Below are 19761 nucleotides of genomic sequence, written 5' to 3'. Positions count from 1 at the left end.
TTGAATCGATTCGAGAATCGCGCGATGTAGTATCGCGATATATCGCCGAATCGATTTTTTTAACACCCCTAATATATATATATATATATATATATATATATATATATATATATATATATATATATATATTAATGTATATATTAATGTCATATATATATATATATATATATATATATATATATATATATATATATATATATATATATATATATATATATATATATATATATATATATAGCCATCTTACAAGAGGTTAGTCTTGTGCTGCAAGCTATAATGTCTCCTACAGTATTAGCAGAATAATGCATTTTGGTGTCAAATGCAAAAATGGATACCAACCTCAATTATGGTAAGATATTACTGCAAATAGCTGTTCATCAATTATTCACTATTCATACAATATCACAGTGTTTTAATCAGCACACGTTGTCACTTGCATGAACAAACCTGTTTAAGAAGCCTAATCAGATATGGTATGCCATCTGCTTTTTTTCTTCCTGTTGTTTTGCACTTTATTTTTTGTTTTGTTGGACAACATCAGTCCCTTTATAAATCAAAGTAGCTATTAGTATGGTTAGTAACTAGCTTTATTAACTTAAGATTACAGTGGTTATTTACTAATTATTTTTTGTTTTGGTGGAGGGCTCCTTGTCTGGGGACCCCAAGTGTCAAGAGACTTGAAACTCCCCTATTTAGTGAAGCTGAGAGACTGATCATTTACCCCGGGTTTTCACCGGATGCGGTTGCGGTGCGGTTGCGGTGCGGTTGCGGTGCGGTGCGTCTTGACTGCGTGCTCCGGACGGGTCAATTTTTTTGTCAATCCACACCGGCTCCGCACAGCTGCGGTCCGGCAGCTCCGTCGCCGCCCACTTCCCAACGTGTCTCGCGGGACCGCGCGCGCGCGATCATGTGGCATTTCACAACGACAAACATACAGAAAGTCTGCTCAACAGAGAAGCAGAAAGATATGAGATTCCATGCAGCATCCTTTTTTTGGTTGTCCTTGTAAAGTATATTAATAACGAGAGTCGGGTCAGTGCGGGTCCACTCTTTATTTCTGTCTTCCGCGTCCGGCTGCCGCTCAGTACGGCAAGCGAGACGGGCACAACAAGCAATCGCGAACATCAAACTCACAATACATTACAGTCCTTATAAAAAGGATGTGCCGTGTCATATATTATTTTGTGGTTTTCCACCTCCAATATAAACCTCTCCTCGTCCATGTTCGCTGGTGTCTAAACCGTGAATGAGCACATGGCCCGGCGACGCCAACGTCACGTTTTGCTGAAAAACTTGCGAAATAGGAGCTGGCGAGTGTTTTATTCTGAAAGGTAAACGGAAATTTATTTTGAAACTGCCTCGGTCTTCCTGTCCCGCTCGATGTGTTTTGTGCTAGCTTGCCATTTGCCGGAGGCCTACCGCTGCGGCGTCCGGCAAAAATAGAAAATAGGTCTATCCTTGCGGAAGGCTTGCGGCACGCCGCAGGCCTTCCGCAGTCGACACGCAACGCACCCGCAAGCGGTGTAAACTGCACCATTCGAATGAATGGAATCTAATTGCTTGCGTCGCCGGACCGCACCGCAACCGCACCGCAACCGCACCGCAACCGCAACCGGTGAAAACCCGGGGTTACTGTGCCATTAAAATGGTCTTTTCTCTCAAAAAGCGAAAAGCACGTATCAGAGTTACCTGCAAAAGCCCTCTTGCATCTGCATTCAGCAAAACAAATCCAAGTAAAAATAACACGAAAGACATTTTGATCCTATTGTATTTTGTGGCACTTCAGTGAATAGTCAAACAAGCAAAACAAGGCAGGGAAAATTAGATAAAGGCAATGTTGGATTTCTGAATCGCTTTCAGCGTTTGTACGTCTACTGTGAGTGCGTGTGCGTGTGTGTTTTCCTGAGAACACAAGATTCTGAGAACAACTGCTGCCAGCAAACAAATTACACAGTCAGACCTCATTGTGAAATCGCAGTGATGGATGATGATGCGCCCTGGAACCACTGTAAGAAATATACTTGGTTATTGAAAGTGCTGCTATTGCAAAGAAGAAAGAACACTTAAGTTTTCTTCCATCGTATAAAAACAATGTGAAAAAAAAAAAAAAAACACGCCACATTTCACTCTTGTTTTTGCTCTTTGTTATCAGGAAAAATGAGCTACAGTTGAATGAATCTCAACAAAAAAGTCAATTAAAAGTTTTGCTGATAAGTTATTTTGAATACAGTGCGTGACTATGTCACATTGAGATAGACAATAATAGTTGTGTAATTCTAATTCTGAATCTGAATTTGCATTCGCAATGCTGCATGTTACCGTTTTGTCTCAATCATCAGTGATGCTGTCGGGGTCTAAGTGATGCAGTTTGTTAAGTGGGCCATTGTCATCAGGTTTCAGGGTTAATGTGAAGTGTGAGCTAATCCACTGGCCACTCAATACCACTAACAGTGCATGAAATCTTTTTGTTAGTAAACCCGGCGCTCTGGGACATATCTCAAATTGATCACTGTTCGCTCTGCCTTCCGTGTGTCATGTGACTGTGGTGGTCGGAAGTATCGACAGATATCTAGTTGGAAAGGTAATAGGAGATGCGCTGATAGAAGTGGTCAAGAGGATTAGGGAGCACCGTGTAAGGTCTGTTGGCTAGTGCCTGATTGACTGCATCTATTAAATAGCAGTGGACAAATAATACACAATCAAATAACTTGGACAGGGTAAAATTAATGGCATCATATCATTAAGGCCATAATGGCCCACATTTTGCTGCATATTCAAAAGTTACATGCCGGGGCAGGAAAAAAAAAAAATCGCAATACAGAGGTAGACTGTAGTGCTAGTTTGGAATAAAAAATGATGCATCAAGAATCTGCCTCAAGTCAACTTATGTGGTTCACCACAACAGATTCCAGGGTGCTAAAGAATCCTTCAATGGAGGAACCAATTGGTAGCTTCTTCTCATTTTGTGTCGTTGTGTGATTTTGTGTCGACTCTTACTTAAAATGTGTTTACAACAGACGTGGTTATGTTTTTATAGCTAGAAGATACGAAAGAAAAGAAACAGCCATATCCTGACTTTTAGGCCACGGCACGCGCGCTCTCCTCATCATTAGAGCTTGTATGCTTTGCCCACATCTTTAAAACCCCAGGCGCCCAATTTATGTCATAGGCTTTGTAAAGGAAAAACATCTCTGAGCCTGAATCTATCATCTTTATTATCTTCAGACACGATAAAGCTTCTTCAGAGCCATACAGCGCATATTCTCCCAGATGTCAGTTTCCCAAATGCGACAAGGATTTTTTATTTCTGTGTAAGTGCCTATTAATGGGAAATTAATTGACTCATTATTATGTGATAATCATTTGCACTTTGGAGGATAAATTTCCTTCATTTCTATGGCATTCTGGGAAAAAGATCATTGACAGTACACTCAGCGACATCTTGCAGTGGAACCAAAGCACTGTCATTCTGCAAATGCTCTGATTGATTTGAGTTCAAATATTAAAGTAACATTCACATATAAAGTGAGACAAATACACGGAAATGGATTCTGGTCGTATACACAGCTGGCATTTCTTAACTTGGTTTGGTACAATTTTTAACTCCAAATTTAAAGTATTATTTCTCCATCAGAACTACTGACAGCTAACAACAGCTACAGCAGATTTCAAATGTCTAAACTGTGCATGTTCCATGTTGCCTATATGCAACATAGGTATTTACTATACTTCCTATTATTGAATGCTCTAATTAAAAATAATAATTAAATTAAATTATATTAATTAAAACTAAGTATTCAATTATCATTTAATATTATTTTTACCAAAAAACTAATTAGAATCACAGTCATTTGCTTCAATTCTTGATGTTATTCTTTGCCAAAATATCCATCATCTCACAAGTAGATTGCCACTTTGTGCACCCTGTTGCAAAGTAACTTGTACTCAAACGGTACTTTACTTATTTAGCCATTTGCAGCAGTAAAAAAAAAAAAAAAAAACATTTTGTCCATAATTAATTTGATAACTTTTCCTTGTCTATTCATGTCCAATTAGGACCTTTAAAAACACATTTTGCCAAATTCTGTCAACTCAATGGCATCACAGTTGTTTATAGCTCAGATAACGACCAATCACGGCTCACCTGTTTTCTGGGCTTGGTCATGTGACGTTCGCAAGCTGAGCCGTGGTCAGGGCTGGGCAAGCCAACTGGCATACAGGGCAATTGCCCGGTGGGCCGACATCTTTTGGGGCTAATGCTATTTAATTATTATTATTGGCCCACAATTTAGAGGGAGCAGCCCATTAATCCATCTACGACATCTAGACTGCTAACTAAACCAATCAACATCAGTAGCAGAGCTACGTGGTAGCCAGGAGTCCTGGCCGTGATTGGTTGTTACCTGATCTCTGAGCAACTGTGATGGTTTCAGTTGACAGCAAGTAGCAAAATGTATTTCTATCTATCTATTCTAAATAACTTGCTAATGAAATAAAGTAAAAACGAATATAACTACATTTCACATTTACAAAACTAACTAAAACAGCACCGTCAGATGATGTTGCTCATAGGCAACCATTCTGCGCGTTTGACTTTTGGCTTCAATGACTCCCCTCGCCTGCTTTTTCATTTAATTCAGCCAAAACGCTAGGCTAGGTAAGAAGTGTGTTATTTTGTTTCATTTTACAGTGGTGTTTATTAAATCTTGCCCACTTTTTTTTTAATGAAAACTAATAGTAATTACAACTAAACTAAAAGTTTTTTTGAAATAACTATATATATAGTAACAGAACCGCCCTGAAAACTAATTAAAACTAACTCAAATTAAAAAAACAAAACTCTAAATAAAATACAAACTAACTATAATGAAAATTCCAAAACTATAATAACCCTGTTAATTGTGCATGAAAAATGAAATTATCAAATTAATGATAGACAAAATATTAACTTTTTACTGCTGAATAATTGCTAAATAAGAAAAGTATTCCTTTAAGTAATGTTGCAACATAGTTCACATGCAAACATTGCTAATACTCTAAATTAAAACCTCAGATAATGCAAATAATTTAACAAAATTGTTTGGGAGTTTTATGGTTTATGAATTTTGTGAAATGCATATGGGATGCATTCCTCAAAAAATGAGTCTGCATACCGTTCACACAAAACGAGCAGAACGCACTGGTCATTATTGGAGAACAATTTGCCACACCGTGATGTCAAATGGAACTGTTCTGATTTGTCTTACATTCACTCATTTGTAGTTCCCTCCTTTGAAAAATGTTTTGTAAGCAGATAGAAAGACTTAGTATGCAGAGTGCTGCTGGACAATTGTGTTCTGTTATTAATTGACACATGAATTCACTTAATTCAAGGTCAGATTGCTAAAAGTCAAAAAGGTATTTCATTGAAAAAAATGTTTTTTGGTTGAAGCCAGGGCCATCAGTCTTTTGAGTTTTAATTGGCTGTGTGTATTGAAGCTTCTGTAATGGTGTATTTATACTTTCCTATTTCCTACCAGGCTTTCAATATATTAGAAAATAACACAAAGTTTGGTTGTTTTCACTCCACTATTAATTAGGAAAAAGGGTAGTTCAGGCTTGGTGGTTTATGTTGCTTTTTCATGTGTATTTTACAGGGGGGAGCTGGGTTGTCTTTGCAGGCTTTTGAGTGATTGACAGTTTGCAGCTTGACATCAAACCTGTAACAGGCCTACATGCAGCAAATCTCCATATATGCGTCTTCTCTCTCATCTACAATCTGACACATTTCTGACGAGGATCAAAAGGCTTCAGCGCCCCTTTACCTGCCCCAACATCTCCCCGCCCCCCAACACCAGCAGCAAATCTCTAAATCACTCCTACGCTCCCCTCCATCCATCTAGTGATCTGCGGCTGCCTCCAAGCTAAATACGGGGTGAGAAAGCCGCGTGGCTCGGCGACACATGACAAGTTTTTCGAGCTCTGATCCGTATTCTGCAAAGAGTCATCATTAGCGGGGGAAAGCATAGCTGTGTCGCCCGGGTTCGATTGCTTCATCCTCTCCCTCACCAGCTTCTTCTTCTGAGGAGGAGGCAAAGCCAGAGAGAGGCGCCTTCCCTCCAATTACTTTCTCACTCATGCTTTCTATTATCAATTTTTATTTCCTTCTTTAATGAGCTGACCTTAACGAGCACTGACAGCATGTCTGGCGTCTGGGCCTTCCCGTCACTGTCACCGAGGTGACCTCCTCCCATGTGACAAGCCGGCGTCTAAATGAGGATGTGAGAGGCTTCTGAGCTATGTTTAACTAGCAGAGCACCTACGGAGACAGCTCAGCTTCACTTTTTTTTTTTTTTTCATGACGGTTGATTGTGGCGAGAGTTTGGGGTACGAGATAAAAAGCCATGTTGACAAGCTGTCGGTTTGTCTGCTTGGAAGTTGAATAGGTGCTATCAAGAGGGAGTGGGGTGGGTGGGGAGGCTGGCGTAGCTCTTGTGATGTTGCAGACAATTGCACAGTTCCACTGCTTTGTGTCATCTATCATGCTGTTTGTAAAGACTGCGCCACTCGCTTCCACTGAGAGAAAGGGAACGTGAACAGCATGAGCGCCGTCTCGACAATGTTTAAATGAATTTAAACAGGGTACGTTCACGTTAAACGTCTTGTGCTGACCTTCAAAGCACACAAGGTCAGGGCTGCCATGACCTGGGGTTAAACTCAAGTTATCTTCAAATGGAGAAATAACAAGGCTGGTGAAAGCATTCTCAACATTTATCACTCCAATTCACAACAATGTGACAAGGCAAACACAAGATAGCAATTAATCTCTATTATTTCATTTGCTGGTCATCAATCAGCAGTACACCATCATACAAATCAATGCATGTGTGAGTCCCTCCATTGAGTGTCCACAAAGGAGCAAGGCAAATGATACATAGTTTTTAAAATAGCAGGCAAAGAAAAATCTGAAAAATGTGTCAATACTACAGCTTCAAGTATTTGACGTATTTCTATACTCACTTCACACATGTAGAAACTGAAATTTAGGTGCATTTTTCTTTGCAAAAAATAAAAATAAAAAATAATAATAATAATATAAAATGCTCAAACGGAGCAAGATTAGATGGAGAGCGTCTTGTGAACAGCAATTTTAAGTATTGCCACAGTTGAGGTCTGAGAGAGATTGAGGTCTGGACTTCGACTAGGCCATTCAGAAACCTACACAAGCATGAGCTTGAGCCAAGATTTGAACCCACAACCTCTTGACTGTAAGGCAAAAGGACTCACCATAACTCAGCTGAGCTGCCCACATCATTCTTAAATAACCAATGTCTTGGCAATAACCATCCCAGCAAAACAATTTACATTTCCTGCTTGCCCTTTACCATTATGACATAATAGCAATAAAAACTATATTTGACACCTCAAGGGGTGCATGTGAAAACACAATCGCTCCTGGCTTCTGCTTTAAAGTGGACAATTACTTTTCCAACAGTTTGCTCCATGAAGAAACTTTCATTCTAATTAATGAGATTCTAAAGCAGAATCTCATCTGAGTGAGGATAATTAGGCTGACACACAGAACATTTAAATTCAGTTGCTACAATACACAAATTAAATCCTATGAAGTCTACTTGCTGACTCTGCCCTGCTTGCGTCACTGTCATGGCGCAGTTGAGTTTGTCACAGATAAACGGCGAATCGGTTTAATTGGACAAAACAAAGGCAAAGATAATGTGTCCAATGTGTCCTGTAATTGTCACTTTGGGCTACAGTAAAAGACTTTCACAAGTAAAGTTACTTAATAAAATGCCTCACCATAGGTTGGTAAGGACAATAAAGCATATGCCTCGGAATCAAGATTTAGTGTTTTTGTGGGGGGGGGGACCACACGATAATAATAATAATAGCGATGATGTAAAATTGGTCAGGGCAATCAAAGATCAGTGCTGTGAACTGGGCACTTGGAGACGTGTCGGTTCGGATACCATCAAGCTATATGTTTGGCATAATTATAGTCTTGGGATTCAAAAGTGCTTCCATCTCTTTTCATTTCATGTTTAGCATCAACTGTAAGAAAGTGAAATGAATGACAGTGTGCTGAGAATAGCAATCACAGTGAAAAGAAGAATACAAAAGAACAAAAACTGATAAAGATATCAATGTGAAAACAAGGCAGCTTTATTTATAATAGCATATCTCACACACAAGGCAACTCAGTGTGCTTCACAGTCAAAAAGCAACTGAATACGTTCACAAAGCAAAGGAAACAAAAGTAGCGTATTAAAATGACTAAATGGCAACATTTAATCACTACAAACAAAATTCGTAATCAAATGTATTTTAAGCATTTATAAAATAAAAAATAAAAAAAATCATTTATACTTGATGCAGACTTCACCAAGCCCATTCAGTGACTTATAGACCAGAAGCAGAATTTTAAACTCTATCCTACAGCTGACCGGGAGCCGGTGAAAAGCCTTTAGGACTGGAGGAATATGTTCTCGTCTGTTCTGGTCAGAACCTGAGTGACAGCGTTTTGAATGAGCTGCAGCTGTTTGATGTTCTTTTGAGGGAGTCCAGTCAGAAGACCATTACAATAACCAAGTCTACTGGAGATCAAAGTATGGAATAGCTTCTCCTGGTCTGCTTGGAGCATGCAACATTTCAGTCTGGGTATGTTTTTCAGATGGTAAAAGGTTAGGATTGAAGAAGATTAAAGAAAGATTAGGGTTTTAAATCTATTTAAAGTTTAATTGACAACTGTGACTTAGTTGTAAGGAGCTAGTTGACATAAACGAACAGCACACAATATTGTGAACATTTGCACAATCTAATAAGATCCAATGGGGAAAAAAGTATTAAGATTAAGATAAAAATAATAATGTTCTATTAGGACTAACACAGAGGTGTAAATTGAACAGTATATTTATTAATGTGGTTGTATTTTGCTATGATACAAAACCGCACTCTACACTAAAGAGTGTTTTTCTAGTAATTCCCCCCTACCAGAAAGGTAAACACTAGGGATGTCACGATAAGGGCAATATCGTGATATCGTGATACTAAAACTGCCACAATATCGTCGTTGTCATGTTCACAATATTTAAAAGGAACACATTTGTTAAAAAAGTCGTGTTGATTTCCATTTGTGCAGTTCTAGCACCCTCTAGTGGCTAGTTTATTTGTGCAATTTATCTTTCATTTGGGATGTTTTGGCCTTCTATGTTTAAAATCTATGCTAATTGTCAGATGAAGGGGAACCTAATTTGCTTGTGAAGCAAGTAAGTGCCTCAATATTATTTGAGGTTGTAGGTTGTTTATATGCATTCCTGCTATGTACAAAAGCTTAATATTGTGCTTTTTTTTTTTTTAGTATGAGCTCTTTTTTTACAATATTGTGACCTTTTTTTAAATATTGCCAACACCCCCACAATATCGTGATAAGTATTGTATTGTGACCTTCATATTGTGATAATATTGTATTGTGATGTTTGGATATCGTTACATCCCTAGGAAACACCCAATAAGATTTTTTTTTTATTATTCACCTTTTGTTGTGGATTTTGTTAGAAATATGCTGATGTACCTAATAAAATTTATTTCAGTTATTTTTTCAGACTATTGCATATCAACATTTGTGGTCATAAAGAAGCTTGTACAAGACTTTATGGGACAAGGATTTGATGTGCAGTGAAGTTGGTCAAAAGACCCAAGCGCAGATAAATTTCAAGTCACATCCAAGAAGAAGAAAAAGTGTTCGCCAAGAGATTTAAACCGAGCAATAATGCGGAACAAAGATGGAAATGTCAGGAATTAAATTTTTTACTTAGCTCGTTCTGTGTTGGTTATTATTAAGTGAATGAGAATGTGAGTCTGTGTAGCTCACTCCTTTAAGTCAACACAACTCTTGGTCCGGCCACACCATCACTTCTTAATTAGTCTCCCAATTAATTGTGAAGGGGTGAGATCCGGGCAGCAGCGAGAGACATGTTGCATTCCATGAGATATAAGGGCAAACTGAAGAACTCTCAGTTTCCGTAATTAACAAATCATTCATTATAAACACTGAACTAAACACAGGTGTTCTTTTGAGAGCTTAAAATTTCACCTATAGCCACAGTGTTTGACAGCTCTGTTCCACACGCTGCTGTGGAAACTGCACAACTTCAATCAAGACTGTTCCTGCTTTGTTACAATTGAGATTCTGAAACGATTCACCCTCAGGGCCACCCTTGGAAACTGGCACAAAGCCAGGAGCTAGTTAATCCGAGTGTCTCTTCTGGCTGTCAAATCTTCAAAATTTGACTGTAATCACACTCACGTTTATCCTATGGCAGCTCTCAGTGAGATCCTGATTGAATATAAACATTTCACCTTTGGTGCTGCTATCGCGTTGAATAATTTTTATCTTCTCAAGAAAAACATGGGCAATATTCAATATTGAAGGGAATAACAACTAAAAATGGTATGTGGTCTGAAAATGGTATGTGGTTGGACCTGACCACTTAATCTGCTTGTCGATTAAATTGGCCGTTTACTGGGTACTCTACAAGTGGGCCTGAAACTAGCTGACAAATCTGTGTAGATAAACTGAACACTAAGGGGCCTATTCACTAAAGGTTTGCGTCCCCTTTGCACGGCGCTAACCGGTAAAAATGGTGCAATCCGGGAGCGCCGAATTCACTAAACACACGCAGATGAAGAAATCTGTCACTAAGTGCGCTGCCAACCAGATTGCGACCAGGTGCGCCGGTGTTATTTGCGCGTCTGTAAATTAGGTAATTTACATACCTTTGACGCAAAATATGCCCACCCCAATGAAAATGAGATTCATTGATATACAGCGTCTAATTCACTAACGCCAGCGCAAATAGCCACATGTAGTTTGCGTGACGCAAATAACTTTTATGGAAAGCATGTATAAACCTGCCGCAACCTCGATCCCGGTATCATGACTGCAGTGCATGGAGACGCATGGAGCACGTCTCTCTTTGGCTGATCACAGAGGGAGGGAGAGAGAGAGAGAGAGGGGGGGGGGGCATTGTTCTATGTTGATTTAGGACACATAACGTAACCCGGGCATTGATGGATCCCCACTGCGAATTACGGGAACATTGACGGACACTCATTTTGCTGCACAATCGGCGAATGACAGTTCAGCTTAAAATATTGACAGATTGACGATGACAGAAGTGTATCCCGACTTTTCAACATTCAAGAGCAGTATTCAATGTAAGTAAACTAGGCACTTCAAGTGACTGAAGAAAATAGCTCCCAGACTGGATGGTTCCTCCTTCCTGAACGTCTGCACTGAACAGTTGGCTCTAGTTTTCACTCATATCTATATAACATCGAGCAAAATTGGCAAATACATCTCTTTAAATGTGTTGTCCCATCCTGCTTCAAACTCTCTGTATCATCATCCCATTTCCCAGGAAACCTGCAATTTTGGGATTGAACGACTACGTTTGTCACCCTGACATCCGTACTGTAGTGATGAAGCCCCTTGAATGCATCATGTTGAACCATTTGAAGAGTATCATAGGACTATTGCTGGCCCCTCTGCAGTTTGCCTACCAAGTAGTGTTAATTTTATCCACCTTTTTTAAATTTAGTCTTAGTTTTAGTCCAGTTTCAATCATGCTTGTTAGTTTTTATAATAGTCAACCTCATCCTGTTTTTATTTAGTCCATTTTTAGTCAACTATAAATCTAGCATTTTAGTCTTCATTTTAATCCAAGAAAAAAAAAATAAAAAAAAAATATTCGGCTAGTTTAGTCAACAAAACTATCAAGGTTGTAGTCTAATCAGGAAAATCATTTAATCCGTGTATTATTATTATTATTATTCATTTTTGTCAGCAGATTATGTTGAAACTAAAACTATTTAACATAAAATTTTCTATCATCTTTTTGATGAAAAACAACACACACAATTACAGTAGCCTATATCAACAAGTGGCTCCATGCTTTGAGTTAGTAAGCTAGCCAGCATTAGTTCGCGGTCGGATTAACATTATTGTTGGAACATTATAGCCATTGGATTGTTACATTATAACTCTAATTTACTTTTTTTTAACCTTTCACCGTGAATCCACCTCCTGTCTGCACTTTAGAGCTCGGTTGTAAATTTTCTTGCAGTATTCTCAATAAAAAGAAACCATTTTGTAGATATTACAAATTTTTCCAAAATTTTGCCTCGATCTTGCGGACTCAATCTCGTGAGACATCTCGTCTCGTGAGATTTTTGTTTCTTCCCATGCCTACAATTTATACTTTGTTTTATGACAAATGTACAGGATCAAGTTCAACAATAACGTAGGGATAAAATAAGTTGTTGAGTAGCTGTTGGGTAGCTCCTTTTCTTTTTTCTTTTTGGTATCCTGGATTTCTAATTTTACTTATTGAACTGCATAGAGGAAAACAAATAAAGGCACAACAGTAGTGCTGCTCCATCTTTCCACCCGAAAGGTGGCATCTGGCCACAAAGCTGTGAAGAAGACGTGGATGTTGAGATGCATGCTGGGAAGACTCTACAGGCCCCCATTGAGAAGCATGCTGTGCGCTCTGTCCCTGTGCTGGAAACCATCCTGTTTGTCCTTCATACAAGCAGGACTATGACAACCTGCAGAGATAATCGTCTGCCACAGGGGAGAAGTGGTCAAAGTAATGTCACAGGTTTCTTTCCTGGTGTAAACCTTCGCCGGGCTGAATTTTATGATCTCACTGAATCACCTTCAGTGTTCTCGTACAGTTGTAATAGTTGTGTTGTGCCAACTTTATTTTAAGAACTATTACATTGCTAAGGTTTGTTGCTGCTTCCGTGTCCTTGTGTTTATGACTTAAAAAGTTAATTACATTCAACAACTTATGAGAGAGTGATGAAGTAAAAAAGGAAAAAGGTGAGACAGTAGTATTGACATTTCCCTCAAGAGTAATATTTCTCAAAATGTCACAAAGCTCCTTCACAGCAGAGGTGTTGAATAAACTTTTATGAGGCCATATTGTCATGGCTTTATCTGCAAACTGTCATTACATCAAGTTCAAATAACTTTTTAAAATACATTTTAATTAAAGCATCAAATATTAGACTAGCCAACTTGAAGACAACCCATGTATTTGATTTGTCATTCCTCATCCCCGCCACGACATTTACAACTAATTAACTTTAAGATTTTTATGGTCTCCCTCAGCTGCATGAGAAAATGTGATTTAGTGTCATTCTTATTCATGCTGTCCTTTCTATGCATACAAACTTGGCCTTGGGTCAAGACCCAAATGTGAACGCTGAAAGTGAAAACAGTTGAGTTTCCCCAATCCCCTGGACCATTGCATTGCGCAAACAGGAACCTTCACGACTCCACAGCTTCTGTCTAGGCCTTGGAAGACTGTAGCACTTGGCATCTTGCAATCAGTCATTGAAAACATGAGAGGTGCCGGAGAGAGAGAGAAGACTTTCCTTTGGCCTTTTTTGTTAGGATGGCAATAATACACCCACGTCTGCCAGCTTGGTCAGCTCTTAAAGTAAACCTTAAGTTTACCCTCCAAATCTCAGAGGCCTTACACCAAAGCCCCAAACATATCACATAGAGCCAAAGAGGGATATTTCTCAGTAGGTATTCATTCAAGGTGTCAGCATTGAAGTTGTTCCTTTACACACCACCATGATTGACTCCAGTACTATATGTCTTGATCCCACCATTTATTCATTTCAATTCTGCCAAAGTGGAACAATTACGATGTCAAACTACCTACTGCTAAATATACAGAAACTATGTGGCAGTGCCTGACAGTAATAAGCATAATAGATTCAGGTTTCATCAAAGGAAAAAGTCATATAAGTACATGTAGAATAAATCCAAGCATACTCTGAACAAAGGTTTTGCCTATGTATTTGTCTAAGGATGCTGACCTTGCTCACAAATGAACCAAAATAGGTGTCTGGTTTGCAAATTGAAGGCACACTTTGATTAAAGTGTCAACCAGCATGTTAACTCATTGACTCCCAGCAGCTATTTTCACTGAAGCAACCCCCTTCGCTCCCGGCTGTTTTACCAGATTTTGGATGGATTTTGCAAGGCCCACAGAATATGTGTTCCATTGCTATCAAAACATGGAACCTACCAAAAGAAGGATTATAGTCTCTTCTTTCATCAGGAAAAAAAATATATATATTTCTATGTTTCCATTTTGTCGCAATTAGCATTAGAATATAGCTAAGTTTCATCATGATTCGCAATCCTGGTGAAAACACTGGCAAAAAGAGCTTTGTTGCAACATGACCCTGGTTGATCTCTTATACTCTGCTGCCACCTGATGGGCGTTTTTGTAATAACTACCATTGCTTCAACCGTTTTCTGGCAGTAGAGAGGCTGCATCAAAGCCTTCTGTATGCTCTAGCAATAATAATAATAATAATAATAATAATAATAATAAACGTCTAAATACGTCTTTGGGACACTTAAACATTTAAAATAGAGCATATGTTTTTTTGGGAGCCAATGAGTTAACAACACAGTCTCAATACTTGATGACTACTATCCATCCATCCATTTTCTTAACTGTTTGTTCCTCACAAGGGTCGCGGGGGGTGCTGGAGCTTATCTCAGCTGGCTCTGGCCAGTAGGTGGGGTACACCCTGGACTGGTTGCCAGCCAATCGCAGGGCACACAGAGATGAACAATCATGCACACTCACAAGTACACCGAGGGACAAAGCACAGCACCCAATTAACCTACCATGCATGTCTTTGGAATGTGGGAGGAGTACCCGGAGAAAACCCACGCAGGCACGGGGAGAACATGCAAACTCCACCCAGGAAGGCTGGAGCCTGGACTTGAACCCAAGCCCTCAGAACTGGGAGACGGAGATGACTACTATACTCAACAAAAATAGAAACACAGCACTTCTTTCTTTTGCTCATATTTGATGAACTCAAAGATCTTGAACTTTTTCCACATACCTGCATACCAGTCAGTAATGACTGGCTGGTTTTCTGAGTCCCCAGAACCCCACCCCAATAAAACAAAACTGCACATTTCAGAGTGGCCTTTTATTGTGGGCAGTCTAAGGCACACCGGTGCACTAATCATGGTGTCTAATCAGCATCTTGACATGGCACATGTGAGGTGGTATGGATTATCTCAGCAAAGGAGAAGTGCTCACAGATTTAGACTGGTTTGTGAACAATATTTGTGAGAAATGATGTTGTGTATGTGGAAAAAGTTTTAGATCTTTGAGTTCATCTCATAAAAAAATTGCAGCAAATACAAAAGTGTTGCATTTACACTTTTGTTGAGTGTATATCCTCTTTGGTTATAAAATGCTTTTTCAGCAATCTGTTTATTTTATTTTATTTCTCTTACTCTGCAATGTGTTCACAACTGAATGTAATCATTTGAAGTTTTTGATTTAACTTAAGTTGTGTTTTGTTTTTATTACACACAAATGACACCCCAGAATTTGAATCTGTTTTTGAAGGTGCCTGAGTGAAAACGAGTCTTTTTTTTTTTTTTTTTTTTTTTTTTTTTTTTTTTTTATGCTACACTTCATAGGTATTGACTACAAATTTGCAACGTTAACTGCAACAGTCAAATGGCAGGATCATTGCATCATGGTCTTTCAAATTTGTTATGTTTATGTTTTTGTTATGGTTTATGGATTTATTATATTGTCCCATTCTTTTATTTATTCTTGAGTTATATTTTACTGTACAGTGCATCAGTATTTGGTAGGATTCCCAGTATTTACAGTAGTAAGTATTTTTTGATATGATGGCATACAGTAATTGTGAAACACCAATCAATGGGCATTTTCACCATTTCCTGTTGCAACACTTGGTTGGTTGGATGGGGATGCCATTTTCAGGTCTTTCCAGATATGTTCAATAAAGGATCTGTCCGGGCCACTCAAGGACAGAGTTGTCTTGAAGCCACTCCTTTGATATCTTGGCTGAGTGCTTAACGTTGTTTTTCTTCTGAAAGATGAACCATTGCCCCAGTCATAAGTCAAGAGCGCCTGAAGCAAATTTTCAAGCAGAACAATTCTTAACTGTAGGGATGGTCTTAGCCAGGTGGTGAGTGGTGCCTGGTTTGCTATAAAAATTAGGACTGCCCCTCTTTTAATCCAGACTTAATTGGTATTTTGCTGCTGAAATGGTTGTCCTTCTGACATAGGCATATGTAGCCCATTTTGGCATGTAGAAGCATCTCTAAATTAATGTCCTAAATCCTAGAGAAGCTAAAATGAATGCATGCACAGTTGATGATAGTGAGTGATGACTTTTATTTTCAGCAGAATTTGTACACTGCCACATGGCATTTTGCTGTCAGAAGATTTCTCAATGAGAACCTGCCAAACGGATTGATGGGCCATGCTGGACAGAATGATCATGTGTTCTGCAAGTGTGCTTTAACGTCACTAGACCTAACTGCTCGTAACCTCTGTCTTTATAGAGCAAGGTTTATCTACCCCCACTTCCTGCAACCCTGATGAGCTGAAAAATGGTACCACTGAAGCAGTACGTACTTCCGATATGCTGCAGAGAGTGGAATGAGCTAAATTATTGCATCAGTGTTTGCAAAGTAACCAGAGGTTGGAGCAAATTGAGTGTTTGTAATGCTACCCACAGTAAACAATATGAAATCATGCATCTGTACCTGCCTGGTGTATGGGGGAAAAAAAAAAAAAAAACATTGCGACCTTAGGGCAAGAAAAGATCAACTTTTCTTCATTCTTATGGGTGAAAATAACACATTTTGTGAGTTTGATAGCATCCATTTTGAGGCATGACTAGAAAAACATTCTTATTGTATCCAAATACATGCACAGTAGTCCTAAGAAATATAAGGAAATATATTTGTGGAATTAATTAATTTTAATCTAATAATGAACCACCGGGTGATTAATTTTGCCTATAAAACACTCAACAAAATGCTACGTTGAAGAAAAAAATCCCAAAAAACAAATTAGAACGAAGCACTTAAAACATTTAGGTCCGTAAATGCACCAAATGCTGCTTTTAAATGAACAATAGAGCGGCTGCTTCACTTTCACTTCTGTCCTTCACATTCTTTATTAATTGGTATATATCTTGTAACGTGTTACTTTCCATGGCTTATTCAATAATCATTTTCAACTACCCATTGGAAGCAGAATTATGTGTTTACGAATCGTATCTCTAACTGCTGCCTAAAAAGTCGAGTAAACCTGCTTTTGCAACAGACCAAGAGTCACTAAATTAGCGGAGTGCAAGAGACGAAGGCATATGGTGTGTCTGCAGAGTTACTACCTCCTTTTACAAGTCATCCATTTTCATTTAGAACAAACCACTGGAGTGAGACGCTCTCATACCGACACATCTGCCGCAGTTATATTTCAAGAGGATGCATCAAAACAGAATGATTTAGGAGAGAAATGACATTCTGACGCATCCTGAGTGATGCATTGCGCTTGTTGGCACCCAACAGTCACTGATCTACGATAAAAGCCTCACCCAGGTCTGAAACTCCAAAAGTCCACGTCATTCCCTGAGTCTTACACCAAAACATCAGTCACAGATCTATAGTCCCCAAAAAAATGTCCCTGGGCTTTTTTTTTTCTTTTTCATTTAACGTCAACTTCATCTGCATCCTTTATTAAAGATCACCCTCCCCCCTCCTTCCCTATTCGTAGGGCACTAAGGGCATTCTATCATGTGGTGCCACTGGGTCACCTTGCAGGTTCAGCTACGGTATTAAGAGATTAAGGCACAGCGGCTCAGGCCCTCAAAAATTCTGGTTTGTGGTCACATGCCCGCACCTTAATTGGCCATGGTGGCAGCAAGTGCCCCGCCGTTACCAAGCCGTGGGCCGGTCAGGGGTCAGACCTGATGCGTCAACCCTCCTGTCATCCTGAAGGTCAATGCAGTACACCAGGATGACAGGAAGAGTAAAAGATAAGGAGAATAGTTTCAAAGTGGAGCTGGGAAGTCGAGAAAAAAAAAAAAAGTTTGAGGCCTCCCTTCAATTCATCATGCTGGAGATTCTTGTGGAGTCAGCAGTGCGATGGAGTCAGCATACCAGAACAAGAATGCAGGAATTTTTGTGATTAAAAGAAGAGGGGGAAACTGGCAGTTTCCAGCTGCATCACATACGTTGGTGCAAATATTGTATGTAATGAGAGACACAGAAGAAGAAGTATCAAGACTCCCTATAGGGAGGGGAAAAAAGAAATCCCCAAGGGGCAAATCTCAGATTTAAAAAGGTACCAAAAAAGTACTACTACTTACATTAGTCTCACTGATATCTGGTGTCTGAGGCGGAACTCAGCCAGCTGCTTTCTGCAGCAGACAAAGATCGGTGGCAAGCTGGAGGCGTTTTAATGATTGAGATTTCATTTTGATGGGTCAAGGCCTTTGCAAGTTGTGTTCATTATCAATTATCAATCTGGCGTTCCCACCATCTTTAACAGAAACTGGTTGCGAAGCAAGGGTCAATGATGCTCTTACATTGCTCGTCAGTATGCTTTTAGCTCTCTTGAATATGTAGTTGGTCTTTTCGTTACATGTTAATGTTCTGTGAGGTGTGCAAGTGCTTCCAACACATAAATGGAGAAAGGAGTGGAGTGGAGTGGAGAAAGGTTTCGATATTTCCTCCAGAAGAATGTGGAACACAATGAGTAACGCTTGGCCAAAAACCAAAAGAAATTATTATGCCAGTTTTGAGTATTTTAGCTTTTTGAAAATAAATAAATAAATAAATAAATAAATAAATACATAAATACATAAATACATAAATAAATAAATAAATAAATAAATAAATAAATAAATAAATAAATAAAAATAAGCATTTATGGCTACAACTGTGTACTTACCTAAGTAAAGTCAAGGCCCTCAGTTAGCGCAACTCAGGCAGCGAGCTCAACATGTGAAAGAGTTCCAAAAATAAAGACACGTGGTTGCTGTAGCCGTGGCTCTTTACTTCCTTCTTTCCTATTTTGTGAAACTGCAACATACAGATTAAAACAAAACATAAGTGCTTCTGTCTACAAATAAGTGTACAGTGTGAGCAATAACACAAGTAGGCTAACATTACAATAACTTTAGCGCAGGTTAGCAGCTAACGGCTAATAGCATCGGGTCACCGCCTTTTCAAAGAAAGTTCACCACCAAGAAACGTAAAATAATCACAAACACAAATACGTCAAAGCGTTATGACTTACAGATTATGCTCTGCCAAAGGCTCCGAAATAAAAAACAATGTTGAGACTAGAGGAAATTCTTGAGTTTCCTCCCGTGCTGTGACTGCATGTGCAGCTCCTCAAAAACATAGCTGCTATTTACATTGCTTCGCCAGTAGGCGGCTCCGCTTCACTTCACAAAATCAAACACGAACACACTATGACAAGAGCGACATCTACTGGCAAAAATAGAACGTAAGATTTCTACATAACAAAAATTGACTGAACAATATGACTAAATTTACTGTCATATGAGGGACAGAACAATTACAAACGCATGAAATAAAAAATAAAAATAAAATAAATGTAACTTTGGCTGCGTTTGAGGTAGGTAGAACCTCGGTTTTATGATTATCCCACTTGGATTGTCGCAGTTCCAACCTCAAAGCCTTTGAGGCAAATGTAAACAACAAAGATGGGTGATTCTGATAAATTGCTAGTTGTTAGTTCACGCAATCATTCCAAAATCACATTTTGTTACGTGAATCGATGTCAAATCATTAAATTGAAGTAACACTAAATAAAGATAAATATCTGTTTAAAATCTTGTAAATTCCGTTTC

The 19761-nt window shown here is 38.9% G+C and overlaps 1 long non-coding RNA gene across 1 annotated transcript in view; it reads right to left on the bottom strand.

The window, feature by feature from the left end:
* Positions 1–19287, bottom strand: part of LOC144014932 (uncharacterized) — a 50079-nt gene extending 30792 nt beyond the window's left edge. Inside the window, exons 1-2 of the long non-coding RNA XR_013282651.1 lie at positions 19182–19287; positions 18834–18964 (exon numbers count right to left, since the gene is read on the bottom strand). This is a non-coding gene — a long non-coding RNA (uncharacterized LOC144014932). The remainder of the gene's footprint in view (positions 1–18833; positions 18965–19181) is intronic.
* Between the last annotated feature and the right edge of the window lie 474 nt (positions 19288–19761).

Source organism: Festucalex cinctus, chromosome 2 (genome assembly GCF_051991245.1).
Source record: "Festucalex cinctus isolate MCC-2025b chromosome 2, RoL_Fcin_1.0, whole genome shotgun sequence".
Classification (NCBI taxonomy): Eukaryota; Metazoa; Chordata; class Actinopteri; order Syngnathiformes; family Syngnathidae; genus Festucalex; species Festucalex cinctus.
Note: the sequence above shows the minus strand (reverse complement) of the source record. Positions and strands in the feature narration are given on the sequence as shown.